General features: G+C 38.3%; 1 pseudogene across 1 annotated transcript; it reads left to right on the top strand.

Moving 5' to 3' along the window:
* Nucleotides 1-1,031: 1,031 nt before the first annotated feature.
* LOC104467849 lies at nt 1,032-2,079 on the top strand (annotated as a pseudogene). Its single transcript, XR_727613.1, has 2 exons — nt 1,032-1,101; nt 1,213-2,079. The product of XR_727613.1 is annotated as a histone acetyltransferase KAT6A pseudogene (transcript).
* The last annotated feature ends 6,916 nt before the right edge of the window (nt 2,080-8,995 follow it).

Raw genomic sequence — 8,995 nt, 5'->3', positions numbered from 1 at the left:
GGCAAGCTCTGCATCCTTTCTGTTCTAAACAGAATTCTGGTCTGAATCTTTCTAGTACTGGCGTATGGAGCTGTGCAATTGAGTCTGATGTCGGTATGCAAATGTGTTCTGTGTGTTGATAAATTCTTCATTGTTTACTAGAAAGCAGACTGAGAGAATGATGTTGATGACTAGCTCATGACTAAAACTTCTCTTGCAGAAAAATCATTATTCCATGTAATAAGCAGTTTATAAATCCTTCTCAGTGTACTTTTGCAGTAGAGCTTCAGCACAGCATAGCATTATCACATTTAGAAAAAGTCTTTGTTAAAGACAACTAAAGGCTATGAAGTAGAGCCTCATACCCTTCCATCTGCATCTTTAATTAGCAGTGTCATAAGCATTCCTTCTTCATTGTGTATGGTCACCTGTTACTTTGTCCTCAAGTGTTTTCAGTGTGCCTCATCTATACTGAAGATTATAATGTTGTATTCTTCTTTTCTATGGTCTCTGAAAGTGGAACATTTAATTACAATCTCCAGCTGCATTTCTTTACTTTTTTTATTGATGAAACAGCTGTCATAGCTTTTCTTGGCAGGAGGGAATCAGACCTATGATTATGCTCCTGGAAGAGCTCTGAAAGTTTTTTACTGTTTGCTCAAGGCTCTTGGCTATTCCTCCTGCTTTCTATTGAAGTTTCAGGCAGTGTCTTCCATGTACAAAAATGAAGAGAGCTCCTCCTTTTTTAAGATCTTTTTTTGTGTTCTTCCCCCCCGCTATAGTAACTTAGGTTGTGCTCAGCAATTATACAAAAGTTGGCATAGAATTTATACTGACTTATAGATTGAATTAAGAAGGGCACACTTTTTTCTCTAGGTTGTCTGGAGTTATTTCAGTGTTAAAGTATGCTTTTATTAGTAGTGAAGATAAAACCTTAAGTATTACTTCAGTGTTTCAGAACTGTAGTAGTGAATTAAAACTTTCCTATGTGTTTAATGAATTAATGTTGACTGCCTTTTTTTTTTTTTTTCCCTAACTGTTCTTTGGAAATGTCCCTCCTGTTGTTTTCTTCCAGGGCTAATGCTACACTTGTGATTGTGAGTGTGCAGACCAGAAGCTGAGGTGAGATATGCTGAAACCTTTATACCTTTGTGGAAAAACTCTCTGAAGCTGTTATGGAATTTATTAGAAAGAATGAGGAGATTCCTAATTGTTTTACTTCTCTCTCTTCAGTGTGAAAACAAATAATGTTTGAGAAAGGAGGAGTGATTCAGAACAGAAAACTTGCATGCTATGGTTAGCTGGTTCCCATCATTCGAGAATCTGTTTTCTCATCGTGTGAAACTTGTTCAGCATCAGGATAAAGGATAACGACTCTATGGATATACAGAATTCTTCACCATGGTAAAACTCGCCAACCCGCTGTATACAGAGTGGATTTTGGAGGCAATCAAAAAGGTAAAGAAGCAAAAACAGCGTCCTTCAGAGGAGAGGATATGCAATGCAGTGTCATCTTCGCACGGTTTGGACCGCAAAACTGTTCTGGAACAGTTAGAGTTGAGTGTTAAAGATGGAACTATTTTAAAAGTCTCTAACAAGGGTCTCAACTCCTACAAGGATCCTGATAATCCTGGGAGAATAGCACTTCCGAAGCCTCGGAACCATGGCAAGTTGGATGGTAAACCAAATGTGGACTGGAATAAACTTATTAAACGGGCAATTGAGGGCTTGGCTGAGTCTAGTGGCTCATCCTTGAAGAACATCGAGCGCTTCCTGAAAGGTCAGAAAGATGTGTCTGCATTGTTTGGAGGTAGCGCTGCCTCCGTTTTTCACCAGCAATTACGATTAGCTGTCAAACGTGCTGTTGGCCATGGTAGACTTCTTAAAGATGGACCTCTGTACCAACTCAACACTAAAGCAACCACTAATGCTGATGTGAAGGAGAGTTTTGAGTCTCTTTCCTGTCTCCCACCAGTGTGTCTCCTTCCCCACGAAAAGGATAAGGTAAGGCCCAGTTTACATGGGCATTTTCTTGTGATTGATGAGATGTGTCAATACAGAGTTCAATTTGAGGTCAATGATTTGTTTAACCTGCTTCTTGTAAGTTAGAAATGACTAAGGTGCATTTAGCATCCTCCTGTGTCCCAACTTCCAAGTGTCATCAGAGGAAGCATAGTAGATTAGTTTGTACTTTGGACCTGAAAACTGCAGATGAACTACTCTTAACGCCTCTGTACAGCGGAATTGAATGGTAACAGGCTTACTGTACTTACACTAGCAAAACGTAGAAAGTAAGCCTCCTCACTGCAAAGCAAACTTGAGATCATCTCTTATTTTCACATTTTTATTTGACTACCAGTTTGGGTTCCTATTGAATACAGATAACATAGTGAAGCACTGATTAGCAGTTGCCACCTAGTGCTGTCATAGAGGCTTTCTTTGTTCACAATGAAAATATTACTTTCTGTCCCAGAACAGCTTTGTTGTGAAATAGGAAGAAAAGGTATATAGGATATAGCGTTTGAAAAGAAGAGTGAAATCAGAGGCTGTAGAGAGCATGGAAATGCTGGAATAAACAGTCATGAACTTTTGTGTGCCTCCCACCCACCTCTCTTAAATATAATTCACAAACCAAAGTATTTTTATCTTTTTTTTCTGCATGCCTAAGGTCTTTGACCCTCTACTCCAACCTCAGGATAAAGTTGTTGGAGTGAAATTCATACCAAGTCACTGTCTTTCCTGTTGTTATGCTACTGTGGAAGCAGAGTAAAAAGGAAGTCTGTCTTTGTTACAGTAATTCGTACCTTTGCACTACTAGTCTCCAGGACTTCTACAATGTGAAAATATTTTTTTGTATCCATAATAGATACATTTTTCAGCAGTGTTGGAAATTTTGTTGTTGTAAATATCCTCTTCAGGGATGAGTTCTTCGAGTGTGTGCTGCTCGTGTTTTTTCAAGTCAGCTTCACTCTCCAGTGAGAGGGCTGCTTTATGATATATTAGGGTTTGAAGACTTACAACTACTATAGGAGTCTTCTTCCTAAAAAAAAAAAAAAAAAAAATTGTACAGCTGCTTTATCACCAGTAAAGTTTCTAATTTTTCTTATTTAACTGTGGGAGCTCTACTGTGGAAGTGTTACTTAACTAGTCAGAGCATTGTGTTGTGGGCTGGTGGAACGTAGGAAGTAGGTATTACTATGCTGAAAATTCCAGCAGCTTCCTCTATCCTTTTTTCAAATGTTCTGTTTACAAATGTTGCCTATGTACTTCTTCAACTATGTCTGTAAAGAAATCAGTATAACTGTAAAATAGTGTGAAAACTGGATGTAAACAAGCCTGGCACGTGAGGCAGCTGGATTGAGCGTCGTAGTAACGGTGGAAAGTATTAGCTGTGCATATTATTATTAACACAGTGTGTTTTGCAGCCTGTTCAGTCTTGTAACATGCCAAAACTCAGGACCAGCTTGATAGTCTTTCAAATGAAGTGTTCCCTGGGGTTTTCTTAAAATGGGATATATCAGAGTGGTGAATGATAATATGGGCTACTATAAATACTGAATTTGGTCTGGAGTTTGTTTATAGTCCCTGGAAACATAGGCATATGAAGATCTTGTGTGTATATGTCTACATAAATATAAACACGTGCGTGCATAGACACCTATGTGTGTTTTGGGCTGTTAGATATGCTCGCTAATTCCTCTCTGCCTGCTCAGGTCTGAGCAGCTTGAACGCTAAAAGGATTGTTAGTAACATTAGAATGCACAGTAGCCATTGTAGAAATTTTGCAAGGGATTTCTTCCATAAATTATTCTGATTTGTGTGTGTGTGTTTTAAACTAACATCCTAGATTTCTGCTCTTCATGTACTGTCTCCGTGCCAAGTTTCATACTAGTTTCTTAAGTCACTTTGAAGATACGGTATTAAAACATCTATGTAGGTTCTGCTAGCATTAATTGACTGGCAAGTCAGTGGAAGCCAAAAGATCCGCTCCTATTCTACAGGATTTTTAGGTCAGTTTGGGGTTTGGTGTTTTGGGGGGGGTTGGTTGGGTTTTTTTAATTGCTGTTTGTTTGGTTGGGTCTTTTTTTTTCCCAGTGCAGACACTATATGATAATCTTCCTTCACTTTACTATTTTGTGTTTAATCTCAACCAGTTATGCAGGTACAAAAGGCTTACTATGCTGTAGTAATTTTCTTGATTTCTTGGGTGCTTAAGAGTGGTGAGGAATTTGGGGGATTTTTTTTTTTTTTGGTTGGGTTTGTTTTTCCCTTTTTTCTTCAATGGAATTATTCAGTACAGATTCCTTGGGAGTATTGTGGCAGTGTTTCTCTTGATTCTTAGAGCCTTGGCAGAAACATGACAAAAGGTCAGCCTCCCAAACCTGAGAAGTCCTAGTGACCTGTCTCTTGTTCACTATTGTTAATCTTTTATCCTTGCCCTGTTTGGTCTTCAACATCCATTTAAGAACTCTCCATATATCATATGATCCAAATTTATGAATCTTAAATATGTAATATTTCTTCCTTTCATTTGTCCAAATGTAGCTTCTACTCAGCTGCAAGTGCTTACCTGTCTGTTTGATAGTAGTGTCACTTTGTTTAGATGGAAGTGAATATTAAATTCTGGATATTTGCCTGGATGTTATGAAACTGAGTACCTTGCAAGAGGTCAATGAAAGTTGAGGCTTAAATTTTTTAAATAATAAAATAAACAATAGTTAGTTAGTATTACTACAATGAAAGAATGCTACAAGACTACTACAATACAGTAATACTTGTCACTGTTTAAGAGCAGAGTTCTTCCCTGGTATGTTGTGAGGATCTAAGCTCTAGTAAGATGCTGGTCTTAAAGCTGGAAGCTCTAGATAAAGACAGCTTGCTCTGCTTTTGTTTTGTTGACAGTTGTTACAGAACTCAGGTTAAAAGGCTATAAGAATTTTTGTAAAATTGTTACTATTAAAAAAAAAAAACCACATCAGCTAACTGAAGGAGAAGTTAAAATAATTTATATACATGTTGGATATTTCCAAAACATTTGAACTTTGATCTCAGGACAGTAGTAGGACTGTTTCTTGCACAATTAAAAGGAAAATACAGATGGTTTTCATGGATCTCCATTTGCACTCTCCTTGAAACAGTCATTTTTATGTCGCTTAAAACTGGATATGGCTGTAGCAACCTTTAAGTAAATGTATTAACATTGTCCTGTAGTACAGCTGAGAGTATACAAAATTCTTCCTGAAAAAAAAGAGGGAAACTTTTGTAGCTGAGGAGGAATATTTAAAGCAGATTCCCTGTGCTGCTGTCTTACATGTGTTCCTTATGGCATGTCTGTTTCCTAGTTTTGTATTGCTATTTATATCTGTTGGTACTTATCAGTCTCTTTAACTGTGGGTTGTTATATGTGCAGCATCCTTTAGGCCTCTCTTGCAGATAATAGTTCTAGATCCCGGTGGGAACTCGTGTTTATCACATGAAGCCAAACTTCTTGTATCTTTTTAAGAAGTTCATATGCTTTGAGGGCATCGTAGTTGTTTTGAAGGCCTTTAAGCATACAGTAGCTATCCCTATATTGTGCTTGTTTTAGGTTAACAAAGGTTAATTCCATGTCTTAAAGGAAAGGACTGTCCCATCACTGGTAAGGAAGTTTTTTGTGGGTTGGTTTGTTTTGGGTGGAGCACATAAATGATCATTGTAATTACATTTTGAGAGCTCACCCTTGCTCTCCAAGGGTGCTCTTCAAGCTTTGGCTCCCAGCTGGAGGAGGATTAGGATTCACTCTCTTCCAGCTGGTTCTGTGGAAGAGAAGGCTGTAGTTCTGTCTAAAAAAACTCGTGGTTGATAACAGATGGCCTCCATCTGTACTCTGTAACTCTGGAAACTCAAGTGCTAAAAAATTACTTTGAAATTGATTCACTTGATTAGTGAATAGATGAAGCAGCTCTTAGTAATAGAGCAAGCGTAAGCATGTCAGAAATGTTACTGTCATGGACAGCTATGAATGGACGCTGTGGGATGGTGCATTTAGGGTGAAATGGTGTGTAACGATAACCAAGATGGGCTCTGGCAATATTTGGAGTAATGGTGACTTCAAGGCAAAGTTTGTGCGTGGGAAGACATGAGATGTGATGAGTACCTGTGTCAATGGAGTACTGCTGTGGAGGAAGTGTTTTGAGTGGCATTCTGGGACACAGTTTCACTAGAATTTGAGTATAGAAGAGCTGTCTAAAAAGGAAGAGACTAGTCCAATATGTTGGCTGGATCCCTATTAGTCCTTTCTGACCTGAAGATTGTTGACAGATATGGAATGACACATCTCTGAAGTTTGGTTAATAAGGAAAGAAACCTTATCCTATAACATCCAACCACCATGACTCGTACAAGCAGGTGTGTGATGATGGGGCAAAGACAGTCCTGGTATCTAGTGAGCCTCAGATAGTATTAAAATGTCTGCAGGAAGTAAAGTGCATTTGGATTACTGACAATGACTACTGTGACAGTTGGTGGCTGTGACCAGGTGCAGAGTTGGCTGTGGGTTTTGAGGAGTTTCCTACCTCACTTTTCCTCAGTTAAGAAGACCACAAAGCAGATGGATTGTCCAAAACTGAGGTTTCAAAATTCTGCCCACCCCCGCTTTTCCACAGGCACTTCTCTGTAGTTGCCTTTAGGAGGGGGTACGGTCTGTGAATCAGTGGAGCACATTTGGTTTCTAGACATCCTTTGTATAGTAACAACATGTGCTGAGAGGCTGGCAGGCTGTAAGACACTGTCAGTCCAATTTGTTCTGGCTCCCTCCCTCGCTGAATCTGGTGACATCACACAGATAGATGTGCTTGCGAGAAAAACAGCAGAAGGAGTTGAATGTCTGCCAAAAATTTGCAGTATGAAACTGAGCTGGCTGCTTCCAGTCTTGTTTTCACGAATCTTTCATTGTGTGCTTGCGTTTTTCATTTGCCAGGATGTTCTTTGCTGAACAAACACAGCAGCAGTGAAATCTCTCTATACTTAGCATAACAGAACCTCACACAGAAGCTTTGGAGAAGTAGCCTGGTCTCCACATTCAAAGTTAGTCCAATTTAATAAATTATTTTTAAACATTTTGAATTCTAGTAAAATCTTATTCTTTATTCCCTCAAACTGTATCTGTTTTGTTGTTTTGTTTTTTTTTTAATGTAGTTAGGTGTTTGTTTGCAGTTTGTCAGAGGTAGTAAATACAGGAAATACTGAAGGACAGTTCTTGATCTGGTTCTTCCAAAGCTAGACAGTGTTTACATGTGGACATCCAAATTTGAAGGACTGTAGGGATGAACAGGGTACACACAAATAGTGGCTAGAAGACTTAAGAAAGACTATCTTAGACTGTTGACTGTACAGAAGTTCTATAAAGTTCTCTTTAAATAATTAAATAAATGGCTCATGAACTTCCTGCAGAGGTTGCACAAAATAGTTTACTTCTTCCCTGAAAGGCTGCATGAATGTTACAGCTTTGCTTTCACAAGGTTGCTTTCACAAATAATATAGGATAGCCACTGTTAGATGAGGCCAGCTGTGTTTGGGGAATTTTTTTTCAGTGAAATAGTATATACTTTCTGCTCCTTCTGTTCGCAGAAAAGTATTTATCTTCAAGAAGAAAAAAAAAAGCTAATGAAATTTACTGCTAGGCTTTACTAGTCAATAACCTATAGAAAAATAAGAGATAGGGAGAACCATAACAAATGTAATTGTTCATGTATTCTAATGTTTCACAAGGAATGTGTAGCTATTATGGTCATATAGGCATTTTGTAACTATCTCAGTCACATAGCTGGAGAGCGTATGTAATCATGTGAAGTTATCACTGAATCTGGAACAATTCAGATGTGAACTGCTAGTACAATAAATTCCCTGTAACGTGTATACAACTCTGCAGGGGCTGTAGTATGGCTGCTTTTTTTAATGCAACAACAAAGTATATTACACTACAAGTAGTAAAACAGTCATAGAAGACTCCTTGATGCAACATTTGTGGCAGTCATGGGAGTATCATTAAAGTTTGGTTATTTGATTAGTTGAATGAACTTTATTTGTAAGTCATCTTTTCCTACAAACTAGGTTTCTTCTTGCTAATGTCATATACTTTGCTGCAGCTACATGCGGATTTTGGAGGTGAAGTTGAATAGAAGCATGTACAAGGTGAATAGAAGCATAGTTAAGAGTAGTTTAATGATATTAAGTGACTTACGAATACAAATGCAGTGTAGACGTGAGCAAAAGCAAAGCATGCAAGTGAAAGTGCACAGACTAGAGAAGTAATTTTGAGGCTTATCCTTAGTGAAGCGGGATGGCAGTCTGATGAAATACATCAGATACAAGTTTACTTGGTTGTACCTGTCTTTTCATTCTCACTGCTCTTTGTTGCCATGTTGTTGTTACATTGTAATCAAATTCTAAAACATTTCAGTGAAATGGTCAGCCGGCCTGGATTGCAGGATTGCTTCAAGTTTTCAGTTCAAGTAAAACAGATAAAAGAAAAGTAGTTCTTCCCTTACTCATACTAGTTAACATCCAGTAGTAGTCCATACACAGAGCTGAATGAAAGTAGCTGAAATGACAAGGAAAACATTGGGGTTGTTCAGTTTCAGTGTAACTGCTGTGCTGAAATTGAACTCAGAATTTGAGAAAGGGAAAAGTTGTTTCCTTTTGACAGCCCAGTAAATCAAAGCAAAGACAACTGGAAATTATTGTTGTCATCATTGTTGATAAGGCAGAGGTGTCCTTGCTGGCCATGAAAGAGAGTGAGTACACTCTGGGTACTGCTGCCTGGAGTAAGCTCTTGCTCCAAAGGAAAATGTAATTCCTTGGTTAGTAGATTACATATATAATTCATGCTCTGACAGACTTTTGTCAGGGAGCGTCTGTGGGGTTGCCATGTTGCTGACTGTGTGTTATATTAACTTTGTAGAGCACTTCTTATTTAAAACAGGAACAAAAACCAAGGATTTGACTTCTGCTTAAAGTTCTGGATTTCCACCCCCCC

This window comes from Pterocles gutturalis, unplaced genomic scaffold (assembly GCF_000699245.1).
Source record: "Pterocles gutturalis isolate BGI_N339 unplaced genomic scaffold, ASM69924v1 Scaffold52164, whole genome shotgun sequence".
NCBI lineage: Eukaryota > Metazoa > Chordata > Aves > Pterocliformes > Pteroclidae > Pterocles > Pterocles gutturalis.
This window is presented reverse-complemented; position numbering and strand designations above follow the sequence as displayed.